The 22,304-nt window shown below is 36.8% G+C and overlaps 2 long non-coding RNA genes across 3 annotated transcripts in view; both read left to right on the forward strand.

Moving 5' to 3' along the window:
* The window catches only part of LOC121320774, a 44,139-nt gene extending 43,046 nt beyond the window's left edge, over window positions 1–1,093 (forward strand). For both annotated transcript variants that reach the window (XR_005950878.1, XR_005950879.1), the window contains one exon: window positions 1,055–1,093. This is a non-coding gene — a long non-coding RNA (uncharacterized LOC121320774). The remainder of the gene's footprint in view (window positions 1–1,054) is intronic.
* Window positions 1,094–12,694: 11,601 nt separating this feature from the next.
* LOC121320383 lies at window positions 12,695–22,146 on the forward strand. The gene is made up of 3 exons (XR_005950834.1): window positions 12,695–12,863; window positions 13,080–13,166; window positions 21,402–22,146. It is a non-coding gene; the product is annotated as an uncharacterized LOC121320383 (long non-coding RNA).
* The last annotated feature ends 158 nt before the right edge of the window (window positions 22,147–22,304 follow it).

Genomic DNA, 22,304 nt, shown 5'->3' on the forward strand with positions numbered 1-22,304 from the left:
ACAGTAAATCAAAACATATAGGGCAAGATTTTTCAAATTCCAAATTTTTCAAACACAATTTGCAAATATCTCTTCTATAATCTACACAATGGGGAGATGTTAAGTTGGGGAGATGGTATAGTATATATATATATATATATATGGGGATATATATATATATATATATAATGAGTAAAAGGGGTCAGTTTGACACTCACTGGACAAAGAAATCACATCTGCCTTGTTTGTGTTTCCACATCTTTTTGTAATTAGTTTTTTTTGCAATAAGATATTTATAGAGGGAGTATTCAAACTTTTTTTTTAATTTAAGTAACGGACTGTTTTTGAGATTTACTCGGATGATTTGTTGCACTCTGATAATAATAAAAGCATATTTAAATGACATCATTACATACCTTTGTTAATCATTGGTGTTATAAATTGTGTTTTTTAAACAAAGTATATCACATCCATTGTTTTGGGCTATCCTCATTATTAAAACAAAAAAAAAAAACAATTGAAGAATTTTATAGTAATTAATGTTATTATGAAAAATAATCTGGTCTCAAAATAATTATCCTTGTGTTTACTTCTGAAGTCAAATCGATATTGTGCTCTTTTTTTTGGACAAAATCACACACATTTGTTTAAAAATATGATTGTCTCCAGGTACTGTAATTTAGCCTTTCCAGTACTGTATATTTGTGACGGAGAGCGAATGAATCCGAATCAAAAATCTCCCTCTCGACCAATGAGGGCACTGTACAACAGGAGCTGCGGGCTTCCTACTGAATGGTTGGGCAGTTCGTCCTGGGGACAGTCAGGAGCCGGCCATTCAGGAAGAGGGCGGCGTTACGGTACCTGGAGTCATCGCCCTAGTACGGTGAGCGAAGTTTCAGTCATGAATTGGAGGAGACGTGATTGAACTAGCTATCGGAGGGGGCGGGGCTTAGGGTACTTTAGGGGGACGTGACGCCGTAATCGGCTCCTTTTGTTGTGGTTAATGGGAGGAGACAAGGACGGAATCTTGAATGAAGTGTGGGTTCATTGAGGAGTATTGTGTTTGTTTTGCCAGACGGCTGATACGAAGCTGGAGCTGCAGCAAGAAGCCCGGACATGAACGCACACGAGCACCAGCACTCAGAGCACCGCACCTGCACCAGAGCACCCAGTTTGGAGACGTGTTTTTGTGTTTATTATTTCGGGACTGCAACCCCTTTGTTTTGTAGCTGGTAATACCCATTGCTGGGTAGAACCAGCTTTATTATTTTGGGTCCAGTTTTCACTGGCAATACCCATTTGAAACCCGGTTTAAAAAGGGCATTAAAAGATACCTGACCGGTAGACTTTGTGTTTGTCCTTTGTTGGAGCACCTCAACACAAAAGTAGGAGGAGTGGCAAACACTGTTGCAGCAGCAAAGGTCATTCAAAATGATCTAGACAAGATTCAGAACTGGGCAGATACATGGCAAATGACATTTAATAGAGAAAAGTGTAAGGTACTGCATGCAGGAAATAAAAATGTACATTATAAATATCATATGGGAGATATTGAAATTGGAGAAGGAATCTATGAAAAAGACCTAGGAGTTTTTGTTGACTCAGAAATGTCTTCATCTAGGCAATGTGGGGAAGCTATAAAAAAGGCTAACAAGATACTCGGATACATTGTGAAAAGTGTTGAATTTAAATCAAGGGAAGTAATGTTAAAACTGTACAATGCACTTGTAAGACCTCATCTTGAATATTGTGTGCAGTTCTGGTCACCTCGCTATAAAAAAGATATTGCTGCTCTAGAAAGAGTGCAAAGAAGAGCGACCAGAATTATTCCGGGCTTAAAAGGCATGTCATATGCAGACAGGCTAAAAGAATTGAATCTGTTCAGTCTTGAACAAAGAAGACTACGTGGCGACCTAATTCAAGCATTCAAAATTCTAAAAGGTATTGACAGTGTCGACGCAAGGGACTTTTTCAGCCTGAAAAAAGAAACAAGGACCAGGGGTCACAAATGGAGTTTAGAAAAAGGGGCATTCAGAACAGAAAATAGGAGACACTTTTTTACACAGAGAATTGTGAGGGTCTGGAATCAACTCCCCAGTAATGTTGTTGAAGCTGACACCCTGGGATCCTTCAAGAAGCTGCTTGATGAGATTTTGGGATCAATAAGCTACTAACAACCAAACGAGCAAGATGGGCCGAATGGCCTCCTCTCGTTTGTAAACTTTCTTATGTTCTTATGTTCTTAACTCACCTATACACCGGAGCACTACAAACCACTTTGCCACAATATTGTAATAGCAATACTTTTCATTTCAGTCCATTTTTGATGTTCAAATGAATAAAAACAGACTTCATCCACCAGTATTTCTTGATAATATAATGCCAACAGTTTTTTAAAACATATCTGACCCTGGACCTCATGAGGGATTTTTGTACTAATTTCTAAAGGAGGATTAACATTTGAACCACCCTGCATCCCAGATTCAACAAAGGATCAATTGTTGTTATTTTCAGCCAAAGTAAGGGGAATGGGGGGAGCAAACTCAACAATTGCAGCACACAGAATCACCAAATGTGAAGACACAAGAGTCTGGAAAATATCTGTATCATGCATACACAGTACAGTAAATAGTGTATTAGAAATATGGTTTGATTTATGTTTTTTTGGTGTAGTTTTTTGGCCCCTAAAGCAATTGTGTAATGCACACAATTTACAGTTATAATATATGGGTTAGCAACTAATTTCATAAGAAAATATTTGAAAAGAAACATTACATTTGTATTAGTGGTATAAGAATTCCATTGCTCAGATAAATCATTGGTTATCCAATCACATTTTGGTTGATATGTAACAGGATTCGTAAACATGTACTTCCATATACCCCTACCTCTAACCCAAACCATAAGACTAACGTGAAATCTAGATGCATGGTTGATTGTCAGACTTTTTAATAAGCACATAAAACTGGTCTACTAACTACACAATGTCTAGGACAATTCATTTTCATTTTAACTTTGCACATTGAGTACTCTGACCATATATATCTTCATATGTTGATCTCCTGACAGGTTTATTAAAATATTAGATTGAATAAGGAGGTCCTACAAACAGAAAAGAGCTGTAGAAGTCTTTGTTTAAAAAGAAAAAAAAAAAAAGAATTATCTGCAGGGAGACAGGAGCCTCGGGCCACTGTTTCATTACACTGTATATTTTTTCTGTTCTTATTCTAAATAGACTATCACAGTTCCTTATATAACATGACATGGGTGTACTTTTAAAAAGGCAATAGCTCATACATATCCTAATATATCTGTGATGGTTTCTAATGAAGCGACTCAAACCTTCTAGAGGGTGTGTCATTTAGCATAGTATAAAAGCACATTATTCAAGTGTTATGTGACCTGTATTTAGTGCTGTAACATTTAAAAAAAAAAGACAGCTTTGATATTTTTCGTATAGAGCACGTTTGAAGATTCACGTTTAAAAAAAAAAAAACAGCAGCGGCACACTTGAAATGGTCTCTTTACACTATGCAATAGTACACCAAACAAAACCAAACAATATATATATATATATATATATATATATATATATATATATATATATATATATATATATATATATATATATATATATATAAATGAGACGCCCTGTGATGAGTCAAAGGGATTTCGGTCTGTGATTCAGCCTCCCGACAGTAGAAGGCATCAAACCACCTCGGTACTTCCCTTTCCAAGATCTCGTGACCATGGTGAAAGTCATCTTTATGAGGGGCGGCACCTTGGTGAGGGGCGGAAGTACGAGTATGTAAATTCCAGCCATTGGAGTCAAGTGAAGGATAAGGATACGTGTCAGTTGGGGATTGGTGTTCCACTGACTACAGAGGCGGGACGTTACGTACTAAAGGGAACGTACTACTGTGTTCTAGGTTGGTCCGAAGGGAAATGGGCGGAGTTTAGGGCGGAGGGAGAAATCACAATTGAGTAGCGCGGGTTTTGAAAAACTGGTGACTAATATTTATTTTGTCTTTTTTTTGTTTATGTCCGGGTACGCCGGGAAGACGATTAAGGACGAGATTTCACTACCTGTTTTGGATTTTTACTCCAGCATTCCCTCCCTCACACCGTTTTGTTTTGTTTTCTTTTATTATTTATTTATTATTTTTGTTGTGTATAGAAAATAAAAATAAATCAATTTATTTCTGTACACATAAATTACTGTCTGGACATTCCATTTAATACACTCTGGCCTCACACGCCCTCTACAAGATCTGTGCCTCTTGATTAGAATGAATCACAGATACAAGTTTGGTAGGGCTCAAATATTGAATTTACTATTGCCTTAGGCCATCTTAGTTTTAGATTTTATATACTCCATTCATCTTGAACAATTTAACATGCTTTTGTATCAACATGAAAAGGAAAACCAATTCACTCACTTTTGAAGTAACCACTTTATATCATCAAAATGAAGGAGTATAAACATCCCATTATAAGGCTTTCACGCATAAAATTAACATTGGTTTGGTTATTATCCCTGCACTGTACTACCCTTGCATGTTCCACAAAGGCCAAATAATTGGATATCCTCTGATTCTATTCAGTTTGGTGTCTGCCTGATTATCACTCATCTTCCAGCCAAGGGTTATCAAGTGGAAACACCAGGAAATATGAACACAAAACAAACCCTGGATGTGCACAAAGCAGAAAAGATTATGGAGGTACATGAAATGTCATAAACAATAACTTCTAACAATCACTCTAACAAAGTATGGGGCACAAGGTCTCTTGTTAAAGGGTAGCATAAATATTGTAGAAAGCAAAATGTGTCTAATATCTTTAAGTCCTCATGAGTGTGTTTATGATCAGTCAAGAATGTTTAACATTATAGTATTGTTCACTATATAGTAGAATGTCATTTTAAGCTTTTTTTTTCTGTTCCATTGTACATAGTGCTAGTTACCCTCTGTGGGTAATGAACCTAAAAAAGGGTATCTTTAAAAACAACACGTATTATAGCAAATATCAGCAGAAGAACCTACCGCTATAAATGAATGGCATTTGATCTGATGGACATTTCTCTGCTGTGATTAATGAACATTCATCAAGCAAAACAAACTAGTGGATGCACAAAAGTGATCTCAAGAGGTTGATGACCTGATGAATCATTGATTTATCTTCAAAGAAAATGGGAAAAATGCTGGTTTGTTTTTTCAGAGAGATTGGAAGCTTTGGGGTCATAAAAGGAAATGTATTTTCTTCCAGAATAGCTAACCTGAGTCTGCCTTAAGGTGGATCTATATGGAAGCAAGTGACTCGAGCGACACGAGCGACACGTGCGATGCTAGCGAATTGTGTATCTACATAAAAAGTGAATATTTTAGCAGAAACTGTCACATTACCCTGTCATCCCAATCCCACACAAGACAGAGGTGGCCTATTCACAAAACCACTCACACAGCACATAGACTACAGAACAAGCAAGCAAAGCCAACACACACCAAAGAAAGAGTGAAGTCGCCACACACCCAGGAGAGAGAGAGGTCCATCTGACAGGGGGAAGAGGTAAAACACACAATCATGCTCGCAGTAATACAACACCTCTGATGCCCACAAAACATTACACAAACAACTATTTACATAATTTACCCTTGTCACCCACCCTCTCCCACAGTCCCAAAAGTCCATACTGCATTAAAGCTGTTCCAGGTGGGGCTTATCTTATTACTGGGGTTGGGGCAGGGATTGGGACTGACCCTGGGGCTGTGCCTGGAAATAGGGCTGAAACTGATCCTGGATGTGGTTTTGTGAGTGGGTTGGGAACTGACTTCTGATTGCTTTGTTTCACTCTAGGTACTCACGACTGGTGGTAAAAGTAGAATTCCTCTGGAGTCACTCGCTTCACCCAGACTGGTCACTCGCATCACTTGCAGTCAGTGTTACATGCATCCATACATTCTAGTCACTTCTAAATGATTTGCTCACATCGCTCGCTTCCAGTCTAGATCCACCTTTAGAATGTGAGAAGAAGAATCGGGTAGCAGATATGAAAAGGAGCCACACTGAAAAAAGGAAGAATATCAATAAGAATATCCAAGAACAGTGAAGCTGCTGTGCAAGCCTGTCTCACTGTCTATAGTTACTGTCACAGACAGAGAGGTCTTAAAAGATGGAGTCAACAGACATATGCTTCTGTGCGTATTTGTAAATATACAGTAGGAATGAAAGGTTACAGTGAGCAAATTCCCCAGCTGTAAATATCAACTATTATAAGTCAGCTGGTCCAAATTATTCTACTGTACTGATTACCAAAATAAATGTTGCACAGGCAAAAAAAAATGTCTAAAGAAAATAAAGGTGTTCTCTCTCTCTGTATACAATAATCTTTCCCCTTTACACATTTACACTTCTCTTCTGCAGGATTTAACAAAAGAACCCAGAATATGCCAGAGACTGTCAGAATGAGCCTCTTAGGCCCATTCTTTCATTGTTACATAGTCTGCTCATCTTAATGGCACCAATTGTGCCTGGTTCACTAATGATTCAATCAGAACTCACATTACCACAACCAGCCAACTGCTTCTCGTCGCTTTGATCAATTCCCTGGTTAACATTCTTGAACTTTTCACACGTTCTTTGCACCAAAGTAAACACAGACATTAAATCTGAAAATTAAGACCTTAAACCAATTCTTTTAAAACAATGACTTCTTCTAAAGTCTGCCATATATTTTGAACAAGGAAATGCCACTCTGTTTGAATGCAGAGCAACCTTGGCAACTTACCCTGTGTCACAGTTGCATTAAAGTCAGAATAATCTTAAGGTCGGGCTAAGGCTCTGCATTCTGTATATTTTAAGAACAAGTCAGTCAGTAAGCCTTTTCTGAATGTCATGGCAACAGTCTTTGTAGCTCATCTGTCAATCCAAACAGTCTTGGGAGCATACGTGGAAGGTGTCTTGCACAGGTTTTCAGCCATGGTGATCTGCAATAGCTGGGATGGACTGTTTCATTATTTTCTTTTTTCTTTAATTACTACGTCGTGTGATAAACTAGTTGAAATATTATTCATTACTAATGATATGCCACCCTACCAATGGACATTTGAAAAACTATTTGGGCAAAAGCAGTAAAGCACACTACTAAATAACCAGGTATGAGGCATTTACAAATCACAGCTTTATTACATGAGCTTAACACTGTGCTTTAGAGTTTCATTCAAACAAGATGTCACCTGAGAACCATTGATTTCTTAGTGAGATTCTCTCGTGTACCTGTTCTCTGTGCATGGAAACCACATTTTCCTAAGCTGTCTGTGAAAACACTCAGGTGAAAAGATGGTTTTCTAGAGTAAAATAAACTGAGCTAATGGAAACACGAAATTTATAGGATCATTTTTCATTTGGCTCGAGCACAATGTCTCGAGAAGCATTTGAACACACATGGAAACTCTTCCAATGTTGCAATGTACAGTACTTGTTTATCCACCACAATCTGCTTTTTTTTTCTCGCAGTACTTTATCCAATTTCACATGACAAGAATGCAGCAAAAAGTTAATTATTAATCAGTTTTAGATACTGTAATGTATTTTTCTTTGAATCTGTGATCTTCAGTTGCTTTTGTGCATTTTCATTTGCAAATGAACTGTGAGATCTTGTCTAACTAACTTGCTTGATTTTTTTGAGGATGCAACATCGATAATGGATAATTGCAAAGCATATGACATGGTTTATTTAGATTTCCAGAAAGCTTTTGACAAAGTCCCGCACAAAAGATTAATTCTCAAACTGAACGCAGTTGGGATTCAAGGAAACACATGTACATGGATTAGGGAGTGGTTAACGTGTAGAAAACAGAAAGTACTGATTAGAGGAAAAACCTCAGAATGGAGTGTGGTAACCAGTGGTGTACCACAGGGATCAGTATTAGGTCCTCTGCTATTCCCAATCTACATTAATGATTTAGATTCTGGTATAGTAAGCAAACTTGTTAAATTTGCAGACGACACAAAAGTAAGAGGAGTGGCAAACATTGTTGTACAGCAAATGTCATTCAAAATGATCTAGACAAGATTCAGAACTGGGCAGACACATGGCAAATGACATTTAATAGAGAAAAGTGTAAGGTACTGCACGCAGGAAATAAAAATGTACATTATAAATATCATATGGGAGATACTGAAATTGGAGAAGGAATCTATGAAAAAGACCTAGGAGTTTTTGTTGACTCAGAAATGTCTTCATCTAGACAATGTGGGGAAGCTATAAAAAAGACTAACAAGATGTATATGTTATAACATATACTATACTATACATATACTATACTATACATATACTAAGTATATGTTAAAAGCACTTTCTAAATGACTTTAGATTAATCCTGTGTTAGATTTTTGGTGCTAGGAGAGCGCCAAACATAATCCAATTCAGTGTATTTTTTACAGGGTAACATGATTTGCTTTTTTTATATGTGAGGTAGTGTACTGGTAGCTGGAATGTTTTTTTTTTTTTTTTTTGCATGCAAACATACCCTGGCTCGAGGATGTTTGATGTTAGTCCTTTATAAAGAAAGAACAATCTGCAGTTCCACACTAAACATCACTACTCCCCTCCATACGTGTTTGTCAGATTGTTATTTGAAAAAGATTTGTTTGGTATCTGTAAAAAAGTAAAATAAAAACAATGTGTGAAACATACAGGGGCTGCATGGGATGGAGTAAACACAGGTACTAATCCCTTTTATAAAGTAATTAAGAATCATTAGCATTATCTCTAAGGGACAAGAAGACAGTAGTTTTCCATCTGGTAGGCATAGAGAATCTTTTATCATAAATCACGCCCTTCAGGCATGCACGATATGATGTGTTAAGTAATTGAATACAATTAAATAAAATGTGGGACTATATTACACTGCAGATGTATACACTATACAAGTTTCTGGTTTTGTCTTAATTTAAATGTGTTTTAATTATTTGTTATTATTTTTCTTCCCACAAATGACAGGTAGCAACGGGCCGTGCGGTTCCGATGATATATACCACTTCTGGGGTGGTTAAAGGCCCCTGGTTGATGTCTCGGGCCTTATCACCACTCCAGGCGTGGTATATACCATGGGAACCGCACGGCCCATCGTGGTTTATACCTTACATATATATGTATGTGGTGTAACTAGGGCTTCTGATTTTCAGTGTTTTCCGGCAACTTTTCTACTCTCCTTTAAAAATGCAATCGTTACCTGTTAAGCCTTTCGTGTATTTCAATCACAACTATGAAACGTAGTAATAGTTAGAGTTTTTCTATAAAACTACTAAATGGTCTTTTAAATCGTAAGTCTTACTTTTTCATTTCAAAGCAGAAGCGACTCCTCTTTATTAATGTTGATACAGTCACACAGACTGCCATGCATACTAAATGTTTGTGTTCCTGCTATCCCACATAAAAAATTGTACTTTTACATTGTTCTTTTAAAAGCTTTGTTGGTGTGTTTTACAAAATGTATATACAATTGTTCATATAATCTAAGTGATAACATTTTGATCTCAGATTGAAAACCGGAAATCTGTTGAATGGAGAGTCTATGTTATTAACATCTAAAACATTAAACATGTAATGTCCAAATCCCTTGTTAAATAAGATGTAGAACCAGGATATGCATTAGGTGTACAGATGTATCCACTTATCTCCTTTTACACTCAAAGTACCCTAATATATATATATATATATATACACACACATTGTCTTGCAAAAGTATTCAGACCCCTGACCAATTCTCTCATATTACTGAATTACAAATGGTACATTGAAATTTCGTTCTGTTTGATATTTTAGTTTTAAACACTGAAACTCAGAATCAATTATTTTGAGGTGACAATGGTTTTATGTTGGGAAATATTTTTAAGAAAAATAAAAAACTGAAATATCTTGCTTGCATAAGTATTCAACCCCTGTGCTGTGGAAGCTCCCAGTTTGCACCGATGAAAGAAATTGCCCTAACGAGACACAATTACCTTACCATTGGCCTCCACCTGTGAACCATTAAAGTTGCTGTCACATTTTCTGGATAAAAACCCCACTGTTGAAGGATCATTGGTAAGGCTGTGAATCTGAAGGAAAATGAAGACCAAAGAGCATTCTACAGAAGTTAGAGATAAAGTAATACAAATGCATAGATTAGGGAAAAGGTTCAAAATAATATCCAAGTGTTTGGATATCCCAGTGAGCACAGTTGGATCAATAATCAGGATGTGGAAGCTGCATCACACCACCCAGGCACTGCCAAGAAAAGGCTGTCCCTCAAAACTCAGCACTCAAACAAGAAGGAGACTTGTGAGAGAAGCCACAGAGATGCCAACAATCACTTTGAAGGAGCTACAGAGTTCAGTGACTGGGAGTGGAGTCATGGTGCACCAGTCAACCATATCAAGAGCTCTACATAACATCGGCCTGTATGGGAGGGTGGCAAGAAAGAAGCCGTTACTCAAAAAGTACCATCTGAAAGCACATCTGGAGTTTGCCAGAAAGTATGAGAGTGACCCAGTTGCGAAAAGGTTTTCTGGTCAGATGAGATCAAGATAGAGCTTTTTGGCCAAAACTCAAAGCGCTGTGTGTGGCGCAAACCTAACACTGCCCATGCCTCAAGACACACCACCCCTACAGTGAAGTATGGTGGTGGCAGCATCATGCTGTGGGGATGCGTCTCATCAGCAGGGACTGGGCATCTTGTTATAATTGAAGGAAGAATGGATGGAGCAAAATACAGGAAAATACTGCACGAGAATCTGCTTCAGTCCGCTAAAAAAATGAAGCTTGGGAGGAAATTTACCTTTCAGCAGGACAATGATCCCAAGCACAAGGTCAAAGCAACATTGGAGTGTCTCAAGAACAAAAAGGTGACTGTCCTACAGTGGCCCAGTCAAAGTCCTGATCTCAATCCCATTGAGAATCTGTGGCACTATTTGAAAATTGCGGTCCACAAGCATCGTCCAACAAACCTGAACAACCTGGAGCAAATCTGCCAAGAAGAATGCCAAAATCACTCCGAGACTGTGTGCAAAGCTGGTACATACTTACCCCAAAAGACTTAAAGCTGTTATTGCAGCGAAAGGTGGCTCTACCAAATATTAATGTGTGGGGGTTGAATTCTTATGCAAGCAAGATATTTCAGTTTTTTATTTTTCTTAAAAATATTTCCCATCATAAAACCAATGTCACCTTACAATAATTGATTTTGAGTTTAAGTGTTTTAAAATAAAATATCGAACAGAACGAAATTTTAATGTACCATTTGTAATTCAGTAATATGAGAAAATTGGTCAGGAGTCTGAATACTTTTGCAAGGCACTGTATATTATATATATATATATATATATATATATATATATATATATATATATATATATATATATATATATATTTGGAATGACGGGTTGCCACATCTTCTAGAAAGAGGATCTAGCTGGGGGACTTTCCAGGATCCCTGGGCTGGGGAGTTTCCCCACAGATGCCAGGCAGGGACTCTTTCCAGGATCTCTGGGCTGGGGAGTTTTCCATCGCCATATGTCTGTACTTTCCATCACCAACTGTCAGGCAGGGTATTTGCAGCCATGTGCGGATTGGTTGGGGCGGGCACTGCTTTCCTCCAGTTCCCCTCTAAAAGGGGCTGATAGCAGGACCTCTGGGTTATCCTGGAGAAGGAAGTGTTACAATAATCTGGATTATTTAAACTGGTTATTTTGTGCGATTTATTTGTGTGAGAATAAACCAAGTTTTAACTTTAAACAACTCTGTTTTGTGTCCTTCTTGACATCGTTAAAATATTTATGCTGCTATATGAGCTTCCATACTTTTTTGAAGGCTGAAGAAGCTTAATTATTGGTTTCAGGTGATTCAGTGATACTTGTGGTAGTAACCACATTTCAGATGTGCTTGTTACTTAATGTAGAGTGTCTGGAATGTAGGAGCCCAGCAGAGCTGTCAAGGTTGGATGATATCAAGAGTGAGATTTGTTTCGGAGGGTGTATGTCAGTACTGATGGTGCACTGTGAAATTACAAAACAAGAAAGACGTTTTTAAAATGAGCTTTTTAGTACCATTAAACTATAGGTCTTTATTCTATTGTAGGCCAATAATATTTTAGTAAGTTGTAATGTGCTCTTATACCAACTATCATTCATATATATATATCTCTATATATATATATATATATATATATATATATATATATATATATAGTGCCAAAATATTTAGTTTGTTGTCTGTTTTCACCCTGTGTGGAGTTTAGTCTAACTGGAGTTAGAAATAGTAAATACAAATATAGACTAGTCAATGAGAAGTCCCCACAAGTATAGGAAAACAAACATGTGCGATGTGTGTGTGTGTGTACGGTACCGATTACATCTGATATTGTTAAATGGGCTAAGCTTTACAGTAAGGCGAACATAAATACATTTAACAAACGTCTCAGTGCAGCCACACAATACTCTTGTAATCTACACAATGCCTTGAAATCGAGGCTGGCGTTCTCTCGTTGTCTATCATAAAAGAAATATATTAAGAATAAACCAATGGAAAATCATTGGTGCAGCAAAAAAAGAGTTCAGTGTCGAACGTGACGTGTTTTATTGTTGGAAGTGGAATGAGGGAAACCTGCTTTGTGAGAGGCCACTTGCAGTTTGCTCTCTGCTCTAATTGTAATTCCTCACTGCCACTCATGCACATTCGCAAAAACAAAACAAAATAACACCGAAAAACAAGCGAATCAATAAATGAATTGAAAAGGATATCTGTAGATCCAGCTCGCAGTCAATGCCATTAACTGTCGGTGAAATGTATATGGAATACCTGTAAGCTAATACTGATCAGTCTACTGTACATGCACGACCGCCAGGTAAGATATGCTTCTGCATTTAACAAGAAAATTAATGTAATGATGTAGGGGAGCAGATAACTGTACCTGCAAAAACATAAAAGAGAACTATAAACTATATATAGGAATATGTATTTGATTGCAACAAAAATGGTTTACTGACACTACAAAACGAGTATATTATTATTATTATTATTATTATTATTATTATTATTATTATTATTATTATTATTATAGGGTCCTTTTCAACAAAGATGCCAGGAAACAGTTTCAGTGTTACTGCAGATATTCTTCTAGCCTTTGTGACTTTGACTTGTATTAAAGGTAAGATACTTTTCAACTTACAAACAAGGTATATGTGTATATATTATCAAAAAGTGTGTCTGTACAGGAACAGTTCATTTAAATAGCATTTGGACAACTGGGCATCCTATACTCTTCACATTGCAATGTTATCACGGTTAAACAGTATTGCAAAATAACGAGTTTTACATGACCACTGCCAAGACGCACAATGTCAACCAGAGACCACATTTAAGCGTTCTGTTGAGGGAAAAAAAAAAAAAGACAACACGCCCTGTAGGTACAAGACACATCTTTCTCATATAATTTTATTTTAACTATTTGTACACAATGTGACCATTTGGTGCCCATATAGTTCACTCTGTATTTTCAATGTACTGTATTTTCTTTCAAAAATGTAATAATTCTATACACCCTTTAATTCCTCATGCACTTGTTCATCTCTGTTTACGTTAGGATATTGGATTACTGATTGTAATCTTAATGTGTGCCATAACAAAATGCCTTGTGTAGTATTTGTTTAGTGTTACTTACATTTTATCAAAATGTAACAAAGGAGCATGATAGAATGGTTCAGACTACACCAGTGAGAATTTACTGCAACCACTTCCAACACTAGAAATGACCCCTTTCTCTTAATAACATTTAATTCACGAAAACAGCTCAACTGTGCTCAACAGCTTGTAGGATTAGGTCACCTTAAAACGTAATGGTCTTTAGAATGACAAGAAAGTGCATATGTTTTATAAGCTAATGCCCTTTGGTAATGGTGTGGTGTGTTCGTGTGTCTGGTAGGTTGCACCATTGAAGGTGAAATAACTGAAGTGCATTCTTTTTCCATTCAATATACTCCATATACTCCACAGATTCGGCTTAATTAGCTAGAGGCCATCTTTATTAATCTGTCTTTTCACTCTTGCTATCATTCTGTAACTGAACTATGTATACTATTGGGATTATTTAAACCAACATTAGCATAATAGCAAACAGTGCAGAGCCTGGAAAAAGTGCTGCTGCTCAGTGATGGGACTGGTCCCTGTCGCTAGTTCCCATGTCTAGTGTTTGATGTTTGCTGTGCTCTGTTGTATGCAATTACACTAATGGATCAAAATGCCCAACCATTATTTATATTACAAAAGAAGATGACATTTTAATATGGTTAAGATTTCAACAAAGACCTTCAGCACCAAAGACAGTCTGAATAGTAGCCTACTAAACACAGCTGATATATTTCTAGAAAGTGCTAAACCATTGTTTAATTTTTTTTTTTTTTTTAACATTTATTAATGAACACATGTTTTTTATTCTTACCTGAAACTGCCCCCTGTCTCATTTTGTTACATGTGTGTGTGTGTGTTTTTTTTTTTTTTTTTTTACAAATGTGCCCATTTTTACGGAAGCTCTGAGTTCATAATTGTAAAGTAAAATAGACATTGCAGTATTGCAGCAGCATTTAAAATCCAGCTTTGTATCTGTCTAAACACAACATTAGTAAAATGTTTGTGTGCAACCCCTTTCGGTAAATTGTGACATCTGTTACACAAAGGACCTAGCTGAGCTGGAAAAGGGTACTGAGCTGGAATGAACAGGAAAAGCTGAAAAGTGTAATCCCCCTACAGTTTACACAAAAGGAACAAGATGACCTGAAATTATTTAAATGCACAGGTTGTGGAATAGGGCTGTCCGCCCAAAGAAGCGCAGGTCACAGAATAGGGCTCTCCTACAAAAAAATAATAATAATAATGTCTTATGTAGTGATCAGTGTTTTGTTTTTCTTTCATCTTCCGGTCCTAGTTTCTTTTTTTTTTTTTTAATGTGGAATGTGATAAAAAAGAAATAAGCTGGTGACTAAATGTTTTTTTCATTGTACAATGCCCCCTTTTCCTCATATATTTTATTTCAGTGTTTGTTCAGGTTAAAATGTGTTATTACGTTATGCAAATGTGTCTATTGACACTTTGTTTATTGTGCAGACACAACAGTGCGACAGGGCAGAAGCCCTGCTGGTGTGAATAGTGCGTGTGGGAATGTAAGGCTCGCAGGGATGGGGTTAAATCTATTCCTGCCAACAACCAGAGTTGTAGCCATTCTCCAATTAGGTAACTGAGTGCTGTATAAAAGGAGGAGAAATCCTTTGTGTGGGGGGGGGGTTTGGTGACCTGTATTGTGGGTAACAGTAACAGTATCAGTAATGGTAACCCTATGGCAGCCTTTGTTTTGTAGGTAATTCACAAGGATAAAGTAAGGCCTTCACAACCTATTCGTATTTTTGGGATATTTTTTCAACTTTAATACAGTGTTACATATAATGGCTTTGATAAGGTTTTGCAAATTAACGCATATCTGAATACTTGTCTGAATCCTGAACGGATATCAGAGCATGAAAATTCCATGTTCGTCCCAGCACTAATGATTTCATTTAAAGTTCTTATGGTGATCTAATTGAGAACACATTTCCAAACAATGATTGAAATAAATATGAGTCTGCCTTTGAATGCTTTTATCATATGACCAATATGAAGTTAATATTTAGATTTTTTTATTTATTTATTTTTTAATATCACTTTTTAATGTTTTGATAGCATGAACTTTTACACAATAGACTTTGAAAATGCAGGCTTGGTATCTGATATATTTGGCAACAGAGTTGTCTATAACTTGCCTTCAGGATTCAATTGTCTCTGCACTGTAAGTAGTGCAGACGTTTCATAAATAATGCATTGTGCTGTACTGAAATATAAATCAACGTCCAGACTGCAGAGTCTAGACAGGCATACTGTAACAGCAACTGTCATGGTTCTCAACTGTCAATCTTTTTTATTTACTCTGTAGGATTAACAAAGGTTTTTGAATAAAGTCGTACTGCCAGTATCAATAGCAATCAAGTCAGCAATTTGACTGCCCGTAATCAAGAAGTTCACAAAATGAGATTTGAGAAAAGGGAATGGCTTTCTGCCTGAAATGGATATTTACAAGGGAACATGATTGTATTATTGGTGGAGTTTACTGCTCACTGCATACATTTGCTGTCAAAGTTAATAGAGTAAATACAACAGTTTTGTTTTTTTTCAATTGACAATTTAATAGATGCAGGATTTGTTCCTGCATAAGCCTGACATTAAAGAGTAAGCGGGGTTCCGGAAAAATCTAGCGTTATACATCCCCACGATTGTTAACATCCTGACAACTTTTTACCCTTATAACTTTAAACTGATTCAAAGCTCTTTTCAAAATGGCCGCTCTAGTGCTTTTCCTGCAGTGATTTTGGACAGATCTCAAATCCCATTGCACTAGAGTGGCCATTTTGAAAAGAGCTTGAAACAGAGTTTGTCAGGGTGTTAATGAAAAAAAATGGACAGGTACGTTATTTAAACAGTTGTAGCAACATGTGGGGATGTGTAACGCTGTGTTTTTCAGAACCCCGCTACTTACTCTTTAAGGCTTCACAATGGGGGAGTGTTCATAAGGGGAGTTGGTTCCAAACACTGTTGACTTTGTTTGGAGTTTAGTGTGATCTGAACCTGAAGAGATAGTCTCAGTTAATTTGACAAATGAGCTGAGTTTGGTTTGCTTGCTTCATTTCAATGTGAACATCAAGGGAAATCAGTTTGTTTGCACAAAGCCAACCCACCATACATGTTGACCTTAGCTACAGTACAGTTCAGTAGCTACACCAGATGAGGAGGATGAAGTGAAGTTTCTTGGTTATTTTTTGCAGTTGTTTCTTGTGTCTGGTATTTTGCAAAAAGTAAAAGTATAAAGTTCAGTAAAAAAAAAAGTCAAGGGAACAATGTGGACTATGAAAGAAATAGGGACACTTTTAGAAAGCTGGTTGGACACCAAATCCAGGAAGAACTTGATAAAGAGAAAGCTCTCCCTCCAGCTCCTGTATTTTTTTCCAGTGCTTAGCCTAGCTTCAATAGGGCAAAAATATTGCTTACAAAAAACAGAACAATCCCGCTGTCACTGCTATCTTAAAACGCTACCAAGAAGCTTTGCAGACAGTTTAAATATTTGGTCCATTAATCAACAACAAAAACAAAATTATAATAATAATAATTAGCAAATTACCATGTAAATATAAATGAATGCCATATCACACCCAAACAAAGGCATTAAATTTGCTTCCAGGTTAGTGTGAACAGCATGCAAACTCGTCCATTGTTTTAAGAAACATCAGACCCAATGTGAACATATGTATTAATCCATTTTCAAGAAAATGAATGGTTGTGGCCAAGCGTCACAAGAATACTAAGCACATTTTTTTTAAAGTTATTGTTTACATGATAATACACCAGATGGACCACTGTTTCTTCTAGGACTGGTTAGAGTCATGCACCTATGGGATTGAATTAACTCTTAAAAAGTACCAAATAGCAAAAAACTATAAAAACCTGTGTGCAATTATTTCTTGCAATCATGGCAATAATTGAGAAAATTCTGTTTATTTTTATGCTTGTTTTATTATAAGGATATTGGTGGCATAAATTACATTTACACCAAGGGTTCTTGTAGATTGAATTGCTATTGACAGTAAAACAATCTGAACCAGTTCCAAACATAACTCTTGTAAAACAACGGTTCTGTTATATAGTCAATAAAAATTGAAAATGTTGTATTATTAACATTATGCTTGGTGATTATGCACATTATTATTATTATTATTATTATTATTATTATTATTATTTTGTTATTATTATTTTTGTTATTTTGTTTTTTTAATTATTTCCCATTTATTATTGTGAAGATTACAGCATGTGTTAATTTTGTTCCAATCATTAGGCACATTGAAACTTCTTCATGTCAGATCGTTCTGCTTAACAAGTTACTGCCAGTGGTGATTATGTAAATCATACCTCTAAGCCTGTTTCATGACACTTCTGTGAAGAAAGAGGTGTCCGCTCAAAGCACTGTGGGCTGAAGTCCACTTCTTAATAGGCAGACTCACTTCTAATTAGAAGGGAAATATGGGCAAGCAAGTTGAGCAACTCTGTTGAAACATCTCCTGCTTGGTGAGAAAAACACCAAGTCCCTTGCCCCGATGAAACTCCGTGGTATAGAACTTCTCAGCAGTGTGCATGACGGGATTTATCCCTGAATTCTTGGAGATTAGATCTGACAAGCATTTTTTTGTTTTTTTGTTTATGGTTATACAGGGGGGCTATTTTGAGCACAATATCCTGTTAACCCTTTATTTGCTGTCTCTTTTTTTTAACCAGTAAAGGGCATACAAGTTACTGCCAGCTGTTGTATTGCATATTAAAACTGTGCATAGCATAATAAGTAGCCATTTACGTTAGCGATTAAATGGACATAATAAGTAGCCATTTACGTCCACTTCTAAGTATATAATATATATATATATATATATATATATATATTATCTAATATATATATATATTATATATATATGATATTCTATATATATTCTATTATATATATTATATAATAGATAATATATCTATATATATAGTATTATGATTAGCTTATATATATCCACACACACACACACACACACACACACACACACACATATGCCGCTAGTGGCTTTCATAAGTGGGGGGGAAGTTTGGACTTTTCCACAAAATTGATTTAATTAGCAGTTTTTGCCACTGATCAACACACAAAAAAAGTTTGGGGTCATTTACAAATCCTGCTGGAAGATTAATCTTCTCCCAAGTCCCAGGTCTCTTTCAGACTTCAGCAGGTTTTCCTCCAGGATTTCTCTGTACTTTGCTGCATCCATTTTGCCCTCTATCTTCACAAGCTCTCTAGGCCCTGACGCAGAGAAGCATCCCGATAGCATGATGCTGCGACCACCATGCTTCACGGTAGGGATGGTGTTCTCAGGATGATGTGCGGTGTTAGGCTTGCGCCAAACATAGCGCTTAGCATTGAGGCCAAAAAGCTCTATTTTTGTCTCATCAGACCATAGACTCTTCTTCCGCTTGGTCTCAAGAGTCTTCCTCATGCCTTCTGGCAAACTGTAGCCAAGATTTCATGTGAGTTTTTTTCAACAATGGCTTTCTTTTTGCCACTCTCCCATAATGGCCAGTTTTGTGAAGCAGCTGGGCTATTGTTGCAGTATGCACAGTGTCTCCTAGCTCAGCCGTGGAACACTGTAACTCCTTTAGAGTGTCCTTTTTGTGGCCTCCATGACTAGTGCCTTTCTCGCCCGGATACTCAGTTTTTGAGGATGGCCTGTTCTAGACAGATTCACAGTTGTGCCATATTCTCTCCATTTCTTAATAATGGACTTCACTGTGCTCTGGGGGATATTCAGTGCCTTGGAAATGTTGTTATACCCACCCCTGATTGGCGCTTTTGAATAACGTTATTCCAGATTTGGGCAGTGGCGACCGGGATATTGCTGCAGAGTGCAGCACCTTTTATTTGTAGTTTTGTTATTGTGTTATTTAGTCCCTTGTTATTTTTGCCTTCTGTTTACATTGTTATTTCTTTGAGCACCTGCAAGGCGCCGGTATTGTGTACCATCGCTTGGTATGCCCGTGGTTCTGTTTACCATCGTTGGTAAATCAGATCACGGACCCACAGCACCATCTGCGGGATAAACTGAAAAACAGCACCCCGAAAATAAAACTGGGCACCTGTGCGGTGTTGCCAAATCCACCTGTCTGTCTCCTGTGTCAGTGAATTACCCACCACCCTTCCACATACACGTTATTATTATTATTATTATTATTATTATTATTATTATTATTATTATTATTATTATTATTATTATTACAGCAACTTTACCATAGCCTTGTAAATGACTGAATAAATAAAAAGACCTGAGTTGCCGAAGAAGTTCATAATGCCAAAAACAAAAGACTGAAAGTTATATCAAGGGATCCTGGAAGACAGGAAACAGCACAGCAAGGTCCAATACATATCATAGATATTGTAAGAACTTATTTAGATGTGATTCTAGCTCTTTATATTTTCAGAATTATTCAAAATTTTTATTTTAAATCAATAGGCTTTGCTTTTAATTAACTATCTTTTATTGCATTTCAACCAATTTCCACCACTACCTTATTTGTAATTTTTTCATAAATGATAATGTGCAATTCCTAACAACCACAATGTCAGTCACGTGTAATTACATATCTGCTTTTTAATAGTCTTTGATTGCACATTCATTCCAACAAGGTGTGTTTCCTGCATCAATCCTTCCTGTCACAACATTGGATGACCCAGACCATGGATCTGTTATTTGCTGTACAGTATTTGAAATTGTGTCCTCATGACAGCCCAACTTAATATCTTGTTGCCATAGTATCTTGCTTCAACCTTCTTTCCTATTAAAGGCAAGCCCCCTGATTTCAGACTGTTCAACCAGTGTGAGTCTACTGAATATGGCAACTAGCTGTAAGTGGCATTCCAAAGGTACAAGCAATATTATCTTCAGCCGGTATTATGCTTACGTCAGTATTTAATTTAGTGGTCCTAGTGCTGTTTTTCCTTGACTCTTAAACAAAACAGGATTTAGTGGTTAAAGAAAGCTCCACAAAGGTCATACAGCGCCTACTTCTCTCTGTACTCCTATCTCCGTCACCTCTGGGCTGCAAGTTTGGCCACTAAATGGACTGATGAGCTCATTGAGACCCACATTATCATAATTGAGGATCATTATTTGTGCTTGTTGAGTAATTTGCATTGCTCTTAAGTTTACATAGGACACAGTGCAAAATAATTGCCTGGCTGCAATGCAATTTTAATTTTGTATCCGCAATTATCTGCACTGCGCCTACACTTACATCTACCCTTAAGTGTCTCTAATTACTGATACAATGGCATCAGAAAAGAATTTGGGTTAGGGTTAAGGTTAGGTTCAGGGATAGGGAGAGGTTTAAGGATAGGGTTAGTGTTAGGGGGTTAGGGTTAGGTTTAGGGATAGGGGTAGGGTTATATTATATTGTAATTATGTGTAAGTACACATGTATTTACTAAGTAACTAAATATACAGTAATTAGAGACACTTAATGCAAATTGTTACCCAATAGGGTTTATACCGTAAAATGAGAGCGTTTTAAAGCATTCTCATCCCAGTGTTACTAATACCGCCTTAACACTGACTTAAAGAAGATCATTTCTTTTACTGTACATTCTACTTGTTATATACATTTCCATGGAGTTATTCTACCCCTACGGTGTTACATGGTGTATGCTCTATTTATCTTTTGTGCTAAAACTGAATATTAAAATAAAATACTAAACATATTTATTTAACTTTTTTTGTTTTTTTTAAAGGTCAAAGCACCAATCCACCAGCGCTATCAACGAATAGAGGACAGCATTCCATTCTGGACAACACTGTGTCACCTGCATTTGGGGCAACTGTGATAATAATTATAACTGTCATTGTATCAGGCAGTGCCTACCTGTGTTTTCTGAAATATATTTGTTCTGGATGCTGCAAATCCACACAGGTTGTGCCCGTGACACGAATGGACCCAAACAAATCAGAACAAGTATAGCTTGTTTGTGTTCTACAGATTCCTAATGAAGCTGCAACAATTATTTGATGTTTTGTTTGTTTCTTTATAAGCATTTATTGTCTTGTTCTTCAGTTCTGGAGCAGACTTATCTGTGAAGTTTTGAGTGGAACTGGCAACCTGAAATCAGGGCTGGATTAAAGGACGAGGGGGCCCTAAGCAAACCCATATTTCGGGAGCCCTATGCACAATATCTTGTGAAACAGTGTTGTAATTAACAGCCTGTAGGTAAAATGTGTCTGCAGGGAAAGCTTTCAGTTTTATATCAGATGCATATTCACCATTTAGACCTTGAAAAACAAATACAATGTGTAACACATACTGATCTTGGGCATCAGTCGACTCATCAGTGACCACAGACAAGCAACCAATTTACCTATTCCATAATCTCCTGCTTGTGATACTCGGCAACTTTAGATAACTGTTAATGTCTCAGCTAGGACTGATAAAGGAATCGCTCCACCATTTGCTACACTTTCAAGAGGGCTATTTTTGCAAACAAACGCCTCTGTCAGGTAGAAATGTAATGTGTTTTGTGCTGCAAGGTTTTTAGTTTTTAGACTTTTAGAACATGGAAGTCACCGTTTTTTGTTTCTTTGCAAGTAAAGCAGTCACGGTACTGCTCTGGATTTCCTCCTTTCTCTTTTGATGAATACTT

The sequence above is a fragment of the Polyodon spathula genome, chromosome 9, assembly GCF_017654505.1.
Source record: "Polyodon spathula isolate WHYD16114869_AA chromosome 9, ASM1765450v1, whole genome shotgun sequence".
Classification (NCBI taxonomy): Eukaryota; Metazoa; Chordata; class Actinopteri; order Acipenseriformes; family Polyodontidae; genus Polyodon; species Polyodon spathula.